The following is a 21,257-nucleotide window of genomic DNA, read 5'->3' on the forward strand; positions in this document are numbered from 1 at the left end:
TCAACCTCCTTGTCTCCTACCTTAGTTTTGATGCAAAACATGGAAAACAAACTATGTTCGGAAAATGCACCAGGTGCAATTCCTGACTTTTCTTGGGATTTGAGTTCTACTCTTTCACTACTGCTTTTAGTTGCTGCAGAGGTTAGGATAACCTACAATCATACGCCTATGGTGATTACAATCCTAGAGAATATCTACCAACTCATTTGCATTAGGGTTAGAGGGCCTATGCGTAGGACCATGTTTTATGCGTTTATTCCTAAGTCACATCCCATATTGGTTTCCTATTATTTTACCTAACTCACATTTCCCACGGTTGGGCTTTGGTGTATAAATCAAGTTCCCACTGGCCAAATGAAAAAAAGACGTAAAGAGAAGTTTTTAGAAACCAACCCAAAAAAGTGCCAGGCGCAATCTGGCCAACATCCCGAGCGTGTTGAAAATCAAATCATTTTGACTAAGGCATTCCACAAAGAGGTTGATAACTAATTTAGAACATAATTAAAGGAAAGTAAATGCATGAAAACATAAATAAAGTATTTTTCATTGAATTTAAATGAATAAATAAGTTGTACAATGAGTTCTAGTTTGACCATCTTCTCTCTTAAGCGTTAAGGGAGTTGAAACTCGCTAAAAAAGTTTAAAAGAACATAATGAACGAAGAACGAAAATAAGAACTTGAATTAAAAGCAATACAAAAGGTAAAAGCGTGACACACAAAGAAATGAACAACTAGAACATAAACGTAAATCCTAAAAACGTGTTCTACAACTAGAGACCAACTAAAAAAAGATGAAATGAAGCTTGGAAGGGATGATTTGCTGATGGAGGGATGACTTCCTTTTACCATAGGTTGGTTGAAACTCCCCTGCATTTTAGGTGGAAATGCGTTGAGATTCACCTAACCACCTCACTTGGACTTGGACTCACGATTGTGAACATGTGGGAAATGTCCTCCTTGCCCTTCATTAATCAAAACATGTGTTTTGACATTTTGTCCTCCAAAAATGCGCTAGGCGCAATTCTGCAAAAACATATTTCTGTTATTTTCTTCTAACTTTGACCGCATCTTTCTCATCTTTTTCCTAAAGTACCATTGTTTGAATTTTATGCAGAAATAATCTATGCATGTTCTACTTTAAGAATATGTTGTCCTTTTTGGCAAATAATAATGGAAGGGGTAAAAAATGTGGTCAAATAGGGCTACTGACACATGTTTCTGCAGTAAAAAGTCAACTCTAACACACCCCCAAACTTAGCCATTTGCTTGTCCTCGAGCAAAAACAACAACAAAAAATCTAAAACAAGCAACATGCTAGAAATATGAATGATCAACAATCCAGAGTTTCTAAGTAAATGAATCATATAAGTCTCAAGAAAGGCTCTATAAGCTAAACGTCCTAGTTTTACTTTCAAGCCAATAAACCATAAACCATCATTTGTTTTGAAAATAAAAATGATTATAAATCCTCTTCTTTTCTAAAATACAAAACTCTTTTACAAAACCAAGGAATATGCACACTTTTATTTCAAAAGTTCTAACATCAAGTGGACCGGCTACTAGCCCCTGAGGTTCTCAACACACTAACATCGGTTTCAAACCACAACTACTCATAGAAACTTGTTAGGTAGTAACCCAGCATAAAATGATGTCGACAATGGTTTTCACAAAGTCACCTTAATATGTATGCTACTATCCTTCAAGATGTTAACGCCACCCATTTAAAGAAAATGAATGTCTATAGTGGGACTCGTGAAAAAGTAAGTGCGTTTTCTTTCCTCTCATGTTTCTTACCACTCTTTTCTTACTCTCACTTTTATTTTTCTTTTCATTCCCCCACTCTTATTTTCTCTCAAGACTCTTTTTTTACTTGCTTTTCTTCTTTTGTACTCTTTTTTCATACACTTTCTTTCGAAAAAAATTTCTTGCATATGACTCTTTTTGCATAAGACTCTTTTATTGCTTGCATTTTCTTGTTGACTCTTTCTCAAAATGTAAAAAGCATTTTCTTTCTTAAAACAAAAAGACACACACTGTCCTCCCAAACTTAAGGGAAACAGTGTCCTCACTGGGGAAAGAAATTTTGGCACAAAAAGGACAAGGACTTCCAAAGCAATGAAAAAGTTAAGGTTTCAAAACAAAAAGAAGTAGAACACAGTTTTATAACCAAAACAAAGAATAAAAAATGACTCATGGCTTGATCATAAAACGAGGAAATCTAACCTATTCATGTCCTTAATAATCCTCATCGACATGATACAAAAACAAAGAATAAAGGAATGCATTTCATTAAAAAGATAAACATGTTGATAATTTAGAAAAGATGCATTAAAGAAGCTAAGGACAAGCTAGTAGCTAGAACAAGGAAGCATGTAAGCTTGAACTTTAAACATATGAAAGAACACTTTATAAACATTACTAACAGCACAACATCCCAACAACTAACCTAGAACAAAACTAAGCTTAAACAACCTATCATGCAAACTAAAAGAACAAAAACAACCTACACAACCTAACATGCCAACTAATCTAAACAACCTAAACGACACAACCTAACATACAAAATCAAGATCCAAATATCATAGCAAAGAGATAGAGATGCTCCCCTATTCATCATCGGAAGACTCATCGCCGATGGAATCGGTAGGAAGACAGGAAGAAGATGGTAAATCGGCCGCAAGCTCATCGAGGAATGAAAGTGCTTCATTACCGTATATCTTCTTAAGGAACTCACATGTGGCATATTGAGTAACCAAAAGAAGCTCGTACTTGTGCCTAAGCTCATAATATTGCTCCCTAGTCACCACCCCTCGGGTCTTGGGATCCGCAACGGTAAGGAGAATCTTCCTCTCGAACAATGGAATACCTCCAAACTCTCCTTAGGGATGTGACCGGCTTCTTAGGAGTCACTACATCATTGACTTCTACTCCGCTTGCAAGCATTGCTTAGTTATTAGTCCAGGAAAAACAAGTGGACCTACCATTCCGTGCAACTTCGAATCTCATTCCTTATGAGCTCCTCAAAGTTGAACTCAATACCTTTCATGAGGATGTACACCATCATCGCCCTATTGCGCTTAATAGAGGAGTCATGAGAAGTGGGGATCAACTGGTTCTTCACCACATATGTCCAAACCGTCGCTTGCTCATTGATGTCAAGGGGCTTTAAGGAAAGCTTCCCCGTGGTTGAGACGGTCCATGTATTGTGTTGTTTACAAATAAGCCTACGCGCCTCCTCCACTTGCTCGTCTGATGGATGCACCAAAATCTCATTACCTATAGAATTAAAGACATCCAACAAACCATAGTGAGTGTTAATAATGGAAGGCAAAAATTTTACTACTTTACCCCGTACTCTCACTACATCCCGTCGGTTGGGATTGATGGTAGCATAAAACTCCTTGACTAAAGCCTCGGATACCTGCGTAGTTGGGGCAAACAACGCCTCCCAACCATTCTCCACAAGCCTCCTCCTAACATATTCTGACATTGGCTCTTATGCTTCATCAAAGCCCCTCTCAAGTAGGATTTCACGTGCTGTGAAGTTGGGCCTCCTCACCTCCAATCTCACCCTTTTTGCTCTTGATGGTGCTTGTTCGGTAGAATCGGGCTCCTCTTCATTGCCCTCCTTAAGTGGCTCTTTTGCCCCTCTTTGCACCCTAACCCTCTTGGCTATTTTAGATGGACCAGCCTTGGCTTCTTTCTAGACAACCAAACGTGCCACAACGGCTCGGGTCCTAGGACTGGCTCAATTTCTGCCACTTTCTTCTTCTTTTGTGTTTTTTCACCACTTCTATCAAGCTCACCTCCTCATCTGAGGTCTCTACAGTAGCAACAAAGTTTCAAACTCGAAAAAGAAGGGGTCTTAACTTGTGAAGAAGAGGAAGATGATTCCTCAATGGCCTCACTAGGGACATCCACAGGATCGGATGTTACTTCTTGCTCTTATGTAGGGGGCTCCTCATCATCTTGCTGAGATTCGTGCACCGGAGTTTGTACTCTCACTTCATATTGAGAGATATCATTATTGTCTTCTTCGCCTTCAAACTCATCTTCATGCACTTCTTGAGAATTCACCAAGATCTTCATCCTCTCCATCAACATTCAATTGTCCTTGTGTTGCCCCACTGTTTCCATCATCCTCCAATGGATCGTCGCCCTTCGCTACATTCAACGCCACCAAAATTTCGGCAATTTTCGGCATTGTCCTTTCATGTTCTAAATCATTAAAAACTAGGGGCTTTTTAGTCAAGATAGGATCTAGAAAAGATGGAGACAAAATACCTTGTAGAGTTGCCGGTGGAGTCTCATCCAAAATTGCGCCAAGCGCAATTTGGCACTGAATTTCACCGTGGCCGAATCTGAATGCTCCAAGGATTCTGTGTCGTCTTCTGAGTCCCCACTAACCTTTTCTTGACCTTCAACATGCACAACAACAGTAGTGGAAAGAGGGGGAGGGATAGACAGTTCTATAGACTCGAAAACGGGGTTATCTTGACAAAGATTCAGCCTACAACGTATACTCATGCTATTTAACTCAAGTTGAATCTCCTCACTCACTTTCTTTGAGTTTTCCATGAATTCTTGCCATTTTATGTTTAGTTCCTCAATTTTTTGCATAAACCCTCTCATTCTCTTTATCCCTAATTTTTATATTTTTATTGAACATCTTCTCCTAATTTCTTCTCACTATGACCCTCTTTAGCATCATTAGATTCCATATTAATTTTTTCAGAATTTGTACCACCTATGGATAAATTTCTCCTAGGGTTCATTCTTATAGCTTCCTCATATTTTCTTCTTTGTTCCCTATGATCAAAAACTAGTTTTTCATGAGAAATTCTAGGAGGTTCAAGAGGAATCATACCCGGTTTAGTTGGTGGAGGAAAAAACACTTTCTTCTTCTCCTTCTCTTTGTCATGTGGCTTGGAGGAAGATGAACCTTCCATGGTTCTCTTTTCTTGGTCCTCTGGTGCTATTGTAATCTGATTGTGTAACGCCCCCGAATTTCACAACACTTATTGGGTAACGTTGTTAAACTCTCAATTCAGCCTTCTTCCTAGTAAAGAAACGTAATGCAACAAATACAAGAATTAAATGGAACGATTCGTACTTCTAACCCATTTACAAAACAAAGGGTCTGCCCTTAGTGGGCTGACGGATCCATATGTTAAGAAAAACCTGTTGTTCGTCCAATAACCAAAACAACGAATAATCTCAATAAGTAATATCAAAAGTCCACCTGGAACGAAAACAAAGTAATCCCTTTTGCAACAACAATAGTAATAATAAAATAACAGACAAAAGAAGACGAAGACTAGTCTACGGCCAACAACCAATTCCCATACATCCCGACAATCGAATCACCATCAACTATCCTAGACTTGAATGACACAACCTAGGTGGTCCTTCCACGGTCAAGCCTCCCCATGTCATCACCATGGCTAAGGACTCCGTCTGCACCTGAAAACAAATAATGGTAGGGGTTGAGTATATAAAATACTCTGTAAGTAGCCCTCACTAACTATATACAAACAACATGCTCAAAGTCACAACAACATCACAAGAAAACAAAAAAAAAAAAAGAAAAAAAAATAGAGATCGACATGATTAGGAAATAACGTGTAACAACACCCTTACATGCATCTCAAGTAACAAACAACACACGAGACTTCGACCACGAAGCAATATGGACTCTGGCCCCTCCAAAATACTTCTAACTCGTGCTATCAGGTTAGTCCTCCAAGTCTAATTCTTCGAATTGTATCGGCCCTTGCCCCTTTGTACCCAAGGGCCCGACACTCCTCCATAGAAGCTTGGCGTTTAATTTGACCTTTAATTCTGAGGCCTCGAACGGTGCATCGATCTTTGGCATTTATCCCCAAGACCTCGACGTCTACTAGGCACGTTGGTCCTTGACCGCCACCACATCAAGACCCAACACTACTCATCAATAGAATCAGCGTGCCGACCCCCGACCTTTGTACTCAGAGCCTCGACACTCATCTCTACCAAAGTTGGGGTATCGATCTCCGACCTTTGTACCTAGAGCCTCGATATCCAACTAGTGGCGTGCCAGCTCTCTGGCCCAGTTACTCATCCACTCACTCATTATATCTCGAAACTCTCACAAGAGTCCTGCTTGATACTACGCCATGCCTCCTGCATCATTAATCTCATAACATAACAGTCCAATATGCTATACACCACAAACAGAACCACCCACTTGTTCTATCGCTTCAGGCGATTTACATAAAAATGAAACAACTAACAAGTCCATCACTTCAACCAAGACACACAAACATAACAACTAGCCTACTCTACCACATTTTGACGGTTCACAAAAAAAGAACAATTACATGTTTTCCCACTTCAGACAATTCACAACCAATCGTTCACAACCCAACTTGTCTTCCAACATATTTTTCAGTATACAAAAGGAAAGTAACTCGCAATTCTCAACTAATTCGTACACGTCTCCTAACTCAATAATTATCAGCGCATGCGAGTACATGCATCGAAGCGCAGGCGAGTACATGCATCGAAGGTTCCGAGTAAACTGTATTTAACTCAACTTAAATATTTCCAACCATAATCAGCAATTTCCCATGGTTACAAACAACAATCATGGATACAAGTCATGTACATATCTCAAATAAACACAAAAAAAAAATAAGAACGGCAAGATCCCATGGCAGCATCGTCCTCACAACTGTGTCCAACAATTAAAATAGCAAGAGAACACATTTATAACAAAGAGTGTGGAGGGAATAATATCTATCAGCACACATCAACGCACGCACACGCCCCTGGTACTACTTACACACTGCTACGCTCCTAACCTCGCGTTGACTCAACACCTATGTAACAAAAGACCAAAAACTAGCCATCAAAACGAATCTCCAGCCATCAAAAATGGTTAAAAAGGGAAATAAGAAATCTATTACCGTGAAATGGACCTCGTTTAGATGTGGGTAACTTGGGTTAAGTTCGAGTGGGTGTGGATTTGCCTCAATTGGATTTCAAACGGTCAAGGGTAGGTGCTAATGCTGCAAGGCAAGTTGCTGCAAGCGTTTTCGCAACGAAGAGAACACACCTACTGATATTGACGTGGTTGTGAGGCGTGTAGAAGCTGCACCCGAGGTCGCCGACCTCCACGAACGCCGAACAAGGATGCTACGCCGCTGAAAAGCACCTCGCGTCGCCGCTACCGCCGCGAAACGTTGCTGTCGCTGCCACCAACCACGTCGCACGCGTCTGTTGTAGTTGCCGGAGAAGGGGTCGCGCCGGTCGTCGGGTAGGAAAGCTCGTGGCTGGGCTACGGGAGGAAGGAGGAGTGTGGGCGATGGCTCACGATTGGAGAGGAAATGGGTTGCTAGGGTTCCCTTGTCTTTTTTTCTTATTGTTCTTTCTTTTTTTTTTCTTTTTGTTTTACCTTTAAAAAGAAAAGCTCATTTACCCACCATTTGACAAATAGAGCCCATGGGTAAAAGAATTGAAATTTCTATCTTTTTTTTCCCCTAGTGATACCCGTTTAATTGTCTTCCCATAACGAAATTAAACGTACAAGCCCAATGGCTTACAAGAAAAAAACAAAAAAACCAAAAACAATTACTTCGTTAACTAAGGGATAAAACTCATCACCACCACCATTCCAATTACAATAAGGCAATACAATTTAAATACTTCAAAATAAATTTTTGACTAAAAAACTTGTGGCTAGAGGTTAATCTTACCTGAGTAATGCGAGGCGTTACAGATTGTAACCAGAATACCCGTCTAGGAAACAATAGCACTCTTTCCCTGCAAGACGATCAAGCATTTGGTCAATAAAGGGTAATGGAAAAATGGTATTTTCGAGTTACCTTGTTTAAGCGACGGTAGTCCATACACACTCTCCAACCAGTTATCATTCCAGTTGGGTTTAATTCGTTGTCTTCATTTGTTATCACCGTCATACCACCCTTCTTGAAAACGCATTGAACCGGGCTAACCCAGCTACTATCTGAGATGGGGTAGATCACTCAAACGTCTAACCATTTTATGATTTCCTTTTTGACCACCTCTTTCATTTTGGGGTTAAGCCTCCTTTGGCACTCGATTGAAATGGTGGCTCCTTCTCCTAAGATGATTTTGTGCATGCAAAATGTTGGGCTAATTCCTCTTATGTCCGCTATGGTCCATCCAATAGCCCTCTTATACTTAGACAAAACCTGTAAAAGCAAAGATTCATGTTCATTAGACAAATACGAAGAAATGATAATTGGCAAAGTATCGTTTAAACCCAAATAAGCATATTTTAAATGAGAAGATAGGGGTTTCTTCTCCAATTCTGGAGGTTTAATGATGGAAGGTTGTAAAGCCTTCAAATAAGCTATTGTCGGCTGCAAATGCTCAAAATGCTCAAATAATGGCAAAACTGCACCAATTTTGGCTTCTTTTTCTGTGCCCTCCAAATCTGCTACTAAGTCTTCCACAATCATTTCTTGAAGTTCCTCCATGATTGCTCCTATTGCAGAGCAGTCCTCGACTTCATCTGGGAGTCGCATCGCATCAAGGACGTTGAATGTGACTTGCTCATCATTGACCTTCATAGTGATATCTCCTTTCCTAACATTGAATACCGTATCTCCAGTTGCTAAAAACGGCCTCCCTAGAATGATCAACACCTCAAGATCTGCTTCACAATCCAAAATTATAAAATCGGTGGGAAAAATAAACTTATCAACTTTTACAAGCACATCTTCTATTTTTCCTTCCGGTTTCTTTATGGACCTATCGGCTAGTTGTAAAGTGATAGTCATGAGACGAGTTTCTCCTATATTTAACTCTTTAAAGACAGACAGAGGCATAAGATTAATGTTTGCTCTTAAGTCACATAAAGCTCAGTCTAAGTTCTTACCACCTATTGAGCAAGGGATAGTAAAACTATCTGGGTCCTTACATTTAACAGGCAATGGAGTTTCCTAGAGCAGCACTACTGCACTTTGTTAGGGCTACCGTCTCATGCTCACCTAACTTCTTACGCCTAGATATGATGTCTTTTAAAAACTTGGTGTAGTTAGGCATTTGTTCTAAGGCATCTATGAGAGGTATATTTATATGCAACTGTTTTAGAATCTCAAAGAACTTCTTAAAATGACTATCATGATTTTTCTTAACTATCCTTTGGGGGAAAGGTGGAGGAATCTTAATATTACCTACCTGTGGGGTGGTGCTGGGCACTACTTGCTTACCTTTATCCGCCTTTTTACCTTTTTCTTCTGAACTTACGGGTTCTGCTTTCTCTTCTTGTTGTGGATTGGACGTGGATGTAGGAACATGTGTAACTGCATCAGTTCCTTCATCTGGGAGTGAGGGTTCATTATAACTTAGTCCGCTTCTCGTGATAACCGCTTTACAGTGCTCCTTTCCCTCAGGATCTCGCTTCGGGTTCTTTGTGTATCCAGGCAATGTACCTTGGGGTCTAGATTTTTGGTCATTTGCTATCTGCCCCACTTGCATCTCCAAGTTCCTTATCGCAGCATCAATTCTTGTCATGAACTCTTTCGTTGTAGCTTCACTTCTTGTCATGAATTCTTTCATCATGGCCTCCAAACTTGCGTTGCTACCACCTTGTTGAATGTTATTTTGAGCTGTTTGTTGATTGTATTGTTGAGGCTGAGACGCCGGTTGAGTTGGAAAACCAGGAGGAGTGTAATTTTGTTTGAATTGTTGAGCGGGTGCTTTCGCACTGCTACTAGCTACTCCAGGAAAAGTTTGGATGGTGCCTCCATCCAGGGTTGTAATTGTTTGAATATGGATTGAAATTTCGCTGGACACCTTGACCTACATAGAAAATAGACGCTGAATTAGCTGGACAGTTCTCATACAAGTGGTTATCACCACAATAGACACAAAATATATCTGAAATTTGTAAAACATGAGAGGGTTCAAGTATCGCCGAAGTGGCAGTTTTGGTTTCCTTCTCCATTGTCAGCTGCTTTAACATCTGGTTCATAGCCGCCATTTGGGCTTTCACTGAAGCTACTGTGTCCAACTCAAAGACTCCGGCTGATACTTGCTTCTTTGGCAATGACCTTCTTCTTTCGCCTTGGTCATTAATGTCCGTCATCTTGTTTAAGATATCAACGATCTCATTTACCGACTTTTCTAACAATGAGCCATTGGCTACGGTGTTCAACATCATTCTCGATGAATGATCCAATCCTCTATAGAACTGTTCAATTTGCACACATGCGGGTAATCCATGGCTCAGGCATCTTCTCAGTAACTTCTTAAAACGCTCCCAAGCTTCTTGAACTGCTTCGTTTTTTTCGAAGAGACACATGTCTTCTCGAAGGTCTGCGTTCCTGGTCAAAGTGTGGTACTTTGCCAAAAATTTCTATGTCAGTTCCGCCCATGTGTTGATAGAATTTGGTTCTAGCGCGTTTAGCCATGTCCTTGCACCGTCCCTGAGAGAAAAAGGAAACATTTTTAATCTTAGTGCATCCTCAGAGACACCAGGAAGTTGAAATGCATTAGCAATTTCAATAAAAGATTTGAGATGGGAGTAACGATCTTCGTTAGTCAGTGCTCCGAACCGGCCCATCGTCTGTAACATCTGAAACATGACTGGCTTTAGCTCGAACTGTGCGGCTTGGGGTAAAGGATTATTTATCCCTGAATTTAGGTTGTGGAATACATGAGTGACATAATTCCGCATGGCTACATCTCGGTTATCTGCTAGAAGGATAGAATTAGGAATTTTTCTTGCTCGGTTTGCTCCTTCTTCACCTGTCATATCTCTGTTCACAAGCGGATTTTATGGAGGCGGAGGATCTTGTGGATTTCTATTCATCTCGATGGTCTTTTCTTCAACTTCTTTTTCTTTTTTATTTTCTTGATCTCTTCTAAACCTTTCCTCACACCTTATCCTCTTAAGGGTTCTCTCAATCTCTAGATCAAAGGTTGACCAACCAGACCCTGTGCTCAGACACAACTCCCTTAAAGGTTAGATATAATAATTATGTCCAATGATAGAGGTATGCAACAATCACACATGAAACAATTCACTTGAAAAGAATATGATTTGAAAACTTAAGTCCCCCGGCAACAGCGCCAAAAACTTGTTGGGACTTTCTCTACCTTTAAAAAGATTAGGGACTCGTGCAAGCGCACACGGTCACAAGCAATACTCGGAAGTAATCCAAGGTCGAATCCCCAGGGACTTGTTGCTTTTCAAAACAGTTTTTAAGAAGTTAACAGTTCAAATATGCAATTGTGATTTAGGAAGAAAAATGTGATGTAATGTTGTTGTTTGAGGTTTTAAATAACAAGCAATTTAATGAAACTTAACCTCCTTGTCTCCTACCTTAGTTTTTATGCAAAACATGGAAAACACACTATGTTCGGAAAATGCACCAGGTGCAATTCCTGACTTTTCTTGGGATTTGAGTTCTACTCTTTCACTACCGCTTTTGGGTGTTGCAGAGGCTAGGGTAACCTACAATCATATGCTTATGTGTGATTACAATCCTAGAGAATATCTACCAACTCATTTGCATTATAGGTCAGAGGGCCTATGCCTAGGATCATGTTTTATGCGCTTATTCCTAAGTCACATCCCATATTGGTTTCCTATTATTTTGCCTAACTCACCTTTCCCAAGGTTGGGCTTGTTGGGTGTGTTGCCCTAAACTCGTAGTTTGTATTTTGTAAAAACAAATGTCTATTTAATAAAGTTTTATTCAATAAATTTGTTGTTGAATCATAGCTTTGCATTATCCAAAATCCAATAAACTAAACATGCAAGGTTATTTGTGATGTAATTGGGACAGTATATATACTGGGTATATAGTTGATATACGGGGTATATATTTGATATACCCCTGATATATGAATGGATAATGTCCCGTGAATAACCTAAAGGGTCTATAGTATATGGATAAGGCCGGACTGCGAAATCGGCAATCTTTAGTTGTAACACCGTTAACTAATAGATTGCCATTTCTTAGGATGACCAAGCAACTCATTCTCAATCCTGAGTGAGTTATGGACTCCTGCCCCTGAGGGCTCGTTCTTTGATCAGGATGGGTGAGAGTGGTCTGAGTCGCCGACTCAACATTCCTACCATTTTGGGGACGAGACCGAGTGGGGAGCTGGGAACATAACTTCACAAGATGGAATTTACTCCTCCCCTACTTTAGGGGAGTAAATGAGTGTTCCCTTAAATGCTGACTCCGAGACTTGAACAAGGGGCCCCACCCTCTCATTGGCCGAGAGGGACTTCCGGTTATTGGTTGGACCATAACCGGGTTGTTCATTAGAGGAGCAGTGGTGTTTAAGGAGTAAGATGTAACTCAGGGGTAAAATGGTAATTTGACCCAACTTGAGTTACAAACACTTGTGAAGGATTGACTCGTCATTAATGGTCGTATATCCATGGACACGAAAACATTCTGCAGTGAGAAGAGTGCAACTGCGGGTCTTTAGTGGAATGACCCGTAGTTAACGAATCTAGATTAACTCGGTCAATGAGTTTGACCGATTAATCTTGCATCGTTGGAGCTTCGGATCTGTAGGTCCATTAGGTCTCCTTGCTAGCTCATAACGGGTAAAACGAGGATGAAGTTTTTGGAAGAATTTGAATTGTTCAAATTACTTAAGGGATTATATGTATATTGATACATTATAATATATAGTTAATTATAAATTAAAACTATATATTATGAGAGAAATTATTTGAATGAGATTCAAATAAAATTAATATGAATAAGATTCATATTAAAACTATAGGTTAAAAATAATGTGCATAAGATGTACATTAGAACTATAGGTTATACGAGAGAAATGTTTTAGAATATGATTCTAATTTTATAAATAATTAAGTGTTAATTATTTATGTATATATATATTTATTAATTATTAATTGGATTAATTATTAATTATATTAATTAATTTGATTAATTATATATATATATATTAATTATTATATATATATTTTAATTATTATTATATATATATATTATATATATATATTAATATTAATATTAATAATATTATTAATATTAACTCCCCTGCAAAATTGCAGGGGAGTGGGAGGAGTTGTGACGTGGGGAGTTACCCCACGTCACCCTTCTTCTTCCTCTCCAAGTGTTGGAGAAGCAGAAGAAGAAGTGAGATATAGAACAAGAAAAAGAACTCTCATCCAATTTCTCTCAAAAACTCTCTCAATCTCTCCCTCTCTTCAATCAAGGTGCTACCGCAAGCACGATCCCGAGACCCAAGAGGATAGCGAGGAAGACGTAGTGGTGGTGTTCGTGGGAAACCGTAGAAGAAAAGTTCTTCAAAGGTAATGGTTTCCCCTGTATTTTCCCTTTTTCAATTTCGATTTTGTATCCCTAAAATCAGCAACGAAAATCCGCTTCCGCTCCGGGAATCACATCCCTTCAGGGTTTTGGTGTATAAATCAAGTTCCCACTGGCCAAATGGAAAAAAGACGATTTCTTATTTTCAAGTATTATTTGTTTCTTGTTTTTGTTGTTTATAAATGATCGATATTAATTAAATTGATGTCTTAATTCATATTGATTGTTCTACTACTACTCATGAGTTTGTGATATGTAATTATCATGAATGATTGAATTAACTATTAAGTAGCAATGAGTTGACATATTCCATGGTACATAGTGTCACAATCGCACTTTATTGGGAATCATAAGGTAATTGTTCGGTACTTGTTTCTACCCACAATCAAGTCAGCCAACTAAACGTCGGATAGTCGATGGCAAGATGGCTATATGTCACAACCTCCACCCTCATTCTCGAGAAAACGGTTTTGGAATACAGTATTAGAGAAAAAACATTTGAAAGCATTTTGGAAAGCTTGTTGTACAGCTTGTATGCAAGAGAATAGATTAGCGGCAAGACAAGAATACAACACAAGGTAGGAAGGTGACTAGGTGTATCCCTTATAGTACATTTTGGACCATCTTGTATCTGGCAGGCATGAACATGCAAAGTGGCGAGGAGCCACTCACCAAAAAAAGTACAAGGAAAAGTAAGCAACATGCAAAACTAAATACAAGGCATAAAAGTATGTGGAAAGAGGTCGTTGGCATGCAACCACATGCAATTGACCATGGACAAGCATGACCGTGACATTCTCCCCCACTTAAATGGTTGACGTCCCAATCAACCATTGTGCTTCAACTCCTCAATCTCTGTTGCTACTGTCTTCAGGTCTTCGGCACGCTCCCAACTGATCTCTTGATCTGGGAGCCCCTTCCACTTGACTAAGAATTGTTGCACGTCTCTTCGTGGTCTTTCAACATGGTGTGTTGTCTCAGCTAGAATTTTTTCAACTTCTTTGTCAATCTTGTTTGTCAACGTGATCGCTAGACAAGTTATCTCATTTCTTGTGGGGTCGATGGTATCAAGATGATATGGCTTCAAGTTGCTCACATGGATCACTGGATGTATCTTCATCCACGAGGGTAGTTATACCCTGTAGGATGTCTTGCCCACCTTCAGAAGAACATAACTGGTCATTCGTATTTTCGTATAAGATGTTGGTCTTTATTCCCTTAGAAGCAAAGTTGTCCATGTCTCAACTTGATAAGGACTTGGTCTTCTACTTGAAACTTTGAAGGCATGCGCTTCTTGTCTGCCCAGTTTTTCATGTATTTAGACGTCTTTTTGGGGTACGTCCCTACTTCAGTAGACTACCACCATTCTTTGGTGAAGTTGTAAGCTTGAGGACTCTTCCCTACATAGGGGTGGTCGATAACATTAGGCAACACAGGTTGTTGCTTTTGAGATTGGTGGAGCCAAAACGACGTCAAAACGAGTTAGGGATGAGTTGGGATCAAGCCAGGAAGCATCGGGATCGAAGCAGAGATGAAAAATAGGAAAACGGGACGCTGTAGGCTACACCAGCCGAGACGGCAGCGCGGTGACGCTGTCTTGATGGGGAGGGCTGGCGCGCTTTTGCATCCTTAGTGCCATGGCACTGTTTTGAGTTTACAAATAAGTAGTTTCAAGTTTTAGGGGAACGAAGGGTTATTTGAAGCTAATTTTGAGCGGGTTTTGATAGCAAATGAGTGGCAGCGGCTCGGGTATTGACAGAGACATTGGAGTTGATCAAGGTCGATATTATCGAGGTAATTGTATCTTGATTCTTATTAATTTTTCATTCTTGTTCCTAAGTATTAATTGTGTTAAAATACTTAGAAGTTAGGAGATTTTTGCTAGGACCTCTAGGGGGTATTTTTGGGGAGAGTTTATTGTATCAAATCCTTAACTATTATTAGTGACTTACCCACATCTGAGTGGAAGACTGGACGTAACCCTTAGTGGTGAACTAGTATAATTTGTTGTGTCGTTTTCTTGTGCTTTACAGTTTTCTTCCTTATTTGTATGTTGTGGTTGTGTTTGGATATTTTATGTAGAAGGGAAAATTATACAGGACCGTTAATTTCCCAACAAGTGGTATCAAAGCTATAGGGTTGCAGATCATGGGAGACATATATCAAGTACACCATTACTATGAAGGGGTTCTAAAGTTCAGTGGAGAGACTTTCAGTTTTTTGAAGATGCAGGAAAAGGATCTTCTTAAGTGTAAGAAGATACAAAAGACTTTGGGGGAGAGACCAGCAGAGATGACTGATAAGGCTTGGAGTGACATGGATGAGCAGACCATTGCGAATATCAAAATGTCATTATCGATGGGGGTATGCTGTTTGCTGGCGATAGGGACTATAACGAAGGAACTGTTGAAGGCCTTGCAAGACAGGTATAAAAAACCTTCTGCCAATACAAAAATACTTCAATGGACGAAGTATTTTAATATCCACATGGAGGAGGAAACCTTAGTAATTTCCCACATTAATGAGCTGATCGATATCTTGAATAAATTAGAAGGAATGGGTGTCAAGATTGATAAGGAGGCGAAGGCTATGAGGCTGTTGACATCTTTGCCTGCTAGCTGAGAGACGATGAAACCACAATGTCGAATTTGTTAGGTGATAATAGCTTGAAATTTTCAACTATATGTGATGATGCCTTATCTGAGGAAGCCTGGAAAAAATTAGGGGAAATGTATGCATCTACTCCAGGGGCAGAGAACAAGATTGAATCAGCTTTGGTAGTGCAGAACAAGGGGAAGGGCAAGATGAACTGCATGGGGAAGCAGCAGCATAGATATAACGGGGGTAGTGGAAGTTCCAGTGGAGAAGTGGAGTGTTATTACTGCCATAAGAAGGGACACGTTGAACGCTTTTGTAGGAAGTTCAAAAAATATTTTGAGAAGGGGATCAATACTGCAAATGTTGTAACAGAAGAAGATCAGGTTGAAGAGTTTAAAGCTTGTGTTCAGAGGAACATATCTGTAGATCAGTGGATAGTGGACACTACAGCATCAGCGTATGTTGTTTCAAACAAACGTTGCTTTTCATCTTTTACTGCAGGTGATTATGGTTAAGGATGATGGGAAATGAGAGTATCTCCAAGATGAGAGGAATTGGAGATGTTTGTTTGAAGAAAGGCGAAGGGACCGAGTTGGTGCTACGAGGCATCATGTATATTCATAGCTTCAGATTTAATTTGTTATCTACAGGAAAGCTAGACGACGATGGCTTTAGTAGTGAGTTTGTTAGGGGTTACTGAAACTTAAAAGAAAATGTAGGGTGGTGGCAACATGCCACAAGAGATCTTCTATTTATATGTCTGAGTTTGAGGTTGCCACGGGATCTGAGAGACGGAGGATGCACAGAGTAGTCGCAGATGCTTCAAGGCGAGATTTCAATAAATCAGCAGCATTGACAACCAGGATAGATCAGAAGAGTCTGCCATAAGTTCAAGTACAACAGCTAAGAAGTAGAGAAAGGGTAAGGGGAACAACTCAGTGAGGTATTCAACAGGTTCTCGGAATAATACCTCAGTTGTCAACTGGATGAGCGAGCTGATGAAGTCGCATAGGCGAAAGAGTGCGCGTTGAAGGAGAAGGCTATAGTTCGTACTGAAGTCAATAGTGATGTCTCTAGAAAGGCAATGGACTTAGGTGAAAGTGCCACGTCATCAAGGGTATCTTCCTTCAGAGGTCGTTGGATTTGATCGAGAAAGAAAGCGACGGGGACCACTTAGATCGAGTGGGAGCACGCGATTGTGTCTCTAACGTCTAGGAGACAAGACCACGTAGGATTCCTTTGTCTCGGGGCAATCACAAGCAGAGCTTGGGTAGGGCCGAGCAATGTGGATTAGTTTGTTGATAGAGCATTTAAAACTGTGCCTTGACAGAGAGTGTCAAGATGATGGGACACTGTTGATGCATGTGGGAGGCAAAGAATTGTTGCTTTGTCTCCAAATGGGAAATTGTTGGGATTGGTGAAGCCACGTCGGAACGAGCTAAGGATGAGTCGGGATCAAGCCAGGATGCGTTGGGATCGAAGCTGGGGTGAAAAATAGGGAAGCGGGATGCTGCAAGCCACACGGGTCGAGAAGGTAGAGCCACGACGATAGAGAACAGGCCGCAACACTGTCCTGATGGGGAGTGCGGGCATGCTTTTGCCTCCATAGCATCATGACACCGTAGACAGCGTCATGATGCTATTTCGAGTTTATAAATAAGCAATTTGCGGTTTAGGGTTTTTCAACCGAACAAAGGGTTATTTGAAGCCGATTTTGAGCGGGCTTTGGCAGCAAATCCGTGGCAGTGGCTTGGGTATTGAAAGAAACATTGGGGTCGATCAAGATCGATATTATCGAGGTAATTGTATCTTGATTCTTGTGAGTTTTTCATTCATATTCCTAAGTATTAATTGTGTTAAAATACTTAGAAGTATAATACTGGACTGTTGTCGGTCTTGACAACGAATTTGGCCTCTAGGAAATATTGTCTCTAGGCTCTCAGTAGTGGACTACTGTTAACATCTCTTTCTCAGAGGCAACATACCTCCTTTCAGCATCATTCAACTTCCGACTCTCATATGCAATGGGGTGGCCGTCATAGAGAAGTATACCCCCTAGGGCAAAGTCTGAAGCATTAGTCTCGACTTCAAACAGTCTTACAACATCTACAATCTCAAGCACCAGTCCCTCCATCATTGCCTTCTTCAAGCCTTCGAGCGCGATTTGACACTCTGAGTTCCGGTTCCACGACTGATTCTTCTATAGTAGTTCTGTTAAGGGTTCTACCCCTTTTAAGAATCCTTCCACAAACCGCCTGTAGTAATTGGCTAGCCCGAGGAATGAGCATAACTTTGTGATGGATGTTGGCACTTTCCATTCTTAAATGACTTTGATTTTCCCATCCTTCATGCATATTCGTCCACACTTGATGGCGTGACATAGGAAACTGATGTGCTTTTGAGTGAATTAGCACTTTTATCGTTTAACATACAACTGGTTCTACCTTTGCTTTTAAAAAACAAGTTGTAAGTGTATCTAATGCTCTTCCATTGTTGGACTGTTAACAACTATGTCATCCAGATAGACAACCACAAATTTATTGAGATATTCATGAAACACTTGGTTCATTAGAGTGCAGAAGATGTCGGGAGCGTTCCTGAGGCCAAAGGGCATGACATGAAATTCGAAGGCCTGATACTAAGTGATGTAGGTTGTCTTCGGCTCATCTCCTTTTGTAATGCGCAATTGATAGTATCCAGATCTTTGATCTAATTTCAAGAAGTATTTTGTCCTTGAGGTTGATCGAAAAGGTTTGTGATGATGGGCAAAGGATACTTTTTGTGCACTATGAGTTTGTTCAAGACTCGATACTTGATGCACAGGCGAAGGCTTCCATCTTTCTTCTTCTGAAAAAAAAAATGATTGGGGCTCCATAAGGAGCTTTTGCCGGACGGATGAATCCAGTGTTCAATAATTCATCGAGTTGTTTTCTTAGTTGAGCCAACTTGAGAGGAGCCATTCGGTAGGCGTTCTTGGCAGGCGGTGTCGTCCCTAGTAACAATTCAATCTCATGGTCTATCACCTGTCCTTGGAGGTAAAACCTTGGGCAGGCTATCTAGCATCACATGTGCATATAGGTCCAAGGCATGCTAGACTTCTTGAGGAACCGACTCTTCAGAGTTCGAGTTTTCTACTACAATAATGGCCATAAATGTCAGTTCGTCGTGAGGGAGACCCTTCTTTAGTTGGAGTGCTGATATTATCTTCACTTCACTTGGCTGCTTGATGCTTGTCTGAACGATGATGGGGTCGGATCTCGTTACAACCAGGCACTTTGCAAGAAGCATAAGGATGACTTTATGCTCCAAAAGAAACTTTGTTCCTAGCACTACATCAAAGTCATCCATCCGAACTATCACAAAATCAATTTGTCCACTCCATGTCCCCAACTTTACTAAGACTCTCTCAGCAACTCTTTGTTGGGTGTGTTGCCCTAAACTCGTAGTTTATATTTATGTAAAACCAAATTTATATTCAATAAATTTGTTGTTGAATTCATTGCAATTGTCTAAATCCAATAAACTAAACATCCAAGGTTATTATCATGGAACCGGGATAATATATATTTGATATACTCTCCATATACAAATAGATAATGTCCTGGGAATAACCTAAAGGGTCTATATAGTATATGGATAAGGTTGGGTACCTTATCCTGACAATACTATGGATATGACCCACTTTGTAAATGTTACAGACGACCCGATCTAGGTCGTTCGTGTGGAGACATCCGAGTTGGGGTATCCTATACAATGAGTTTGTATAAGACCGGACCACGAAATATCCGATCTTTAGATGTAACGCTGTTGACTAATAGATTGTTATTTCATAGGATGACCAGACAACTCATTCTCAATCCTGAGTGAGTTATGGAGTTCTGCCCATGAGGGCTCGTCCTTTGATCTATATGGGTGAGAGTGACCCGAGTCACCGACTCAAATATTCCTACCATTTTCGGGAAGAAACCAAGTGGGGAACTGAGAACATAATTTCACGAGATGGAATTCACTCCTCCCCTACTCTCGGAGAGTAGATGAATGTTCCCGTTAGTGCTGACTCCGGGACTTGAACAAGGGGCCCCACCCTCTCACTGGTCCAAGAGGGACTTCCGATTATTGGTCGGACCATAACCGAGTTGTTCATTAGAGGATCATCGGTACTTAAGGTACAAGATGTAACACAAGGGTAAAATGGTAATTTAACCCATCTGTGGTTACAAACACTTGTGAAGGATTAGCTTTCAATTAATGGTCGATATCCATGGACACAGAAATATTCTATAGTGAGAAGAGTTCAGCTATGAGTTTTTAGTGGAGTAACCCGTAGTTAACGTATGTTGATTAAGGTGGTTAATGAGTTTGATCAATTAATATCGTAATGTTGGAATTTCTGATTTATAGGTCCATTAGGTCCTCTTGCTAGTTCGTAAAGGGTAATTAAGAACATTAAGTCTTGGAAGGAATTGAATTGTTCAAATTTAATTAAAGAGAATTCGAGCTAATTGTGTATGACACAATTTAATATAATGTATGATGATGCATTATAGAACTACATATTATGAGAGAATAATGTGAATAAGATTCACATTAAGAAACTATAGGTTAAGATTTAATGTGAATTAGATTCGTATTAAATACTATAGGTTAGGAAGGAATCAATATTTGAATATGATTCAAATATTAATTAATTTAATTAGAATTAAATTATGTTTATTTAATTAATGAAGATTTAATTAATTATTAATTAAATTAAAATAGTTTTAATTTAATTAATTATTTAATTTATTTAAATTAAATTAAATTAATATTAAATATGAAATTATTTAATTTACTTAATTAATAAAAACCATCACTCTCCAGCAATTTTGCTGGGAAGTGGTGAGGTGGAGCTCTCTCCTCCGTCTTTGCATAAAAAAAAAACACAAGATGGTGGTGGTTTTGGTTGGTTTTTTCTTCCAAGAAAATATGATCTCTCACTCACAAGTGTAATTCTCTTATTTTTCCTCTCCAAGGATCCCACAATCCCATTTTTGTTCCTAAAGATATAGTGAGGTAACTACGTGGTAGTGTCCAACACTTGGTTCGTGTGCACGGGAACATTCATTCGTGTTAAGCAAAAACCAGATTTGAGGAACAAGATCTCATCAACAATACACAAACGTAAGCTATTTTCTTCTTCCCGTGAGGCTTAACCTCTTCTTTAATAGAAATGTTCTGTTTTTAGAAAACTAGTAACGTTTAATTTCTAATTTGAGTTGAATCACAAGCGATAAATTGCTTCCGCTTGGGATTTCATCCCTTCAATGCAC

Source organism: Momordica charantia (genome assembly GCF_013281855.1).
Source record: "Momordica charantia cultivar OHB3-1 chromosome 9 unlocalized genomic scaffold, Mcharantia_2.0 BLBB01000009.1, whole genome shotgun sequence".
NCBI classification, from domain to species: Eukaryota; Viridiplantae; Streptophyta; class Magnoliopsida; order Cucurbitales; family Cucurbitaceae; genus Momordica; species Momordica charantia.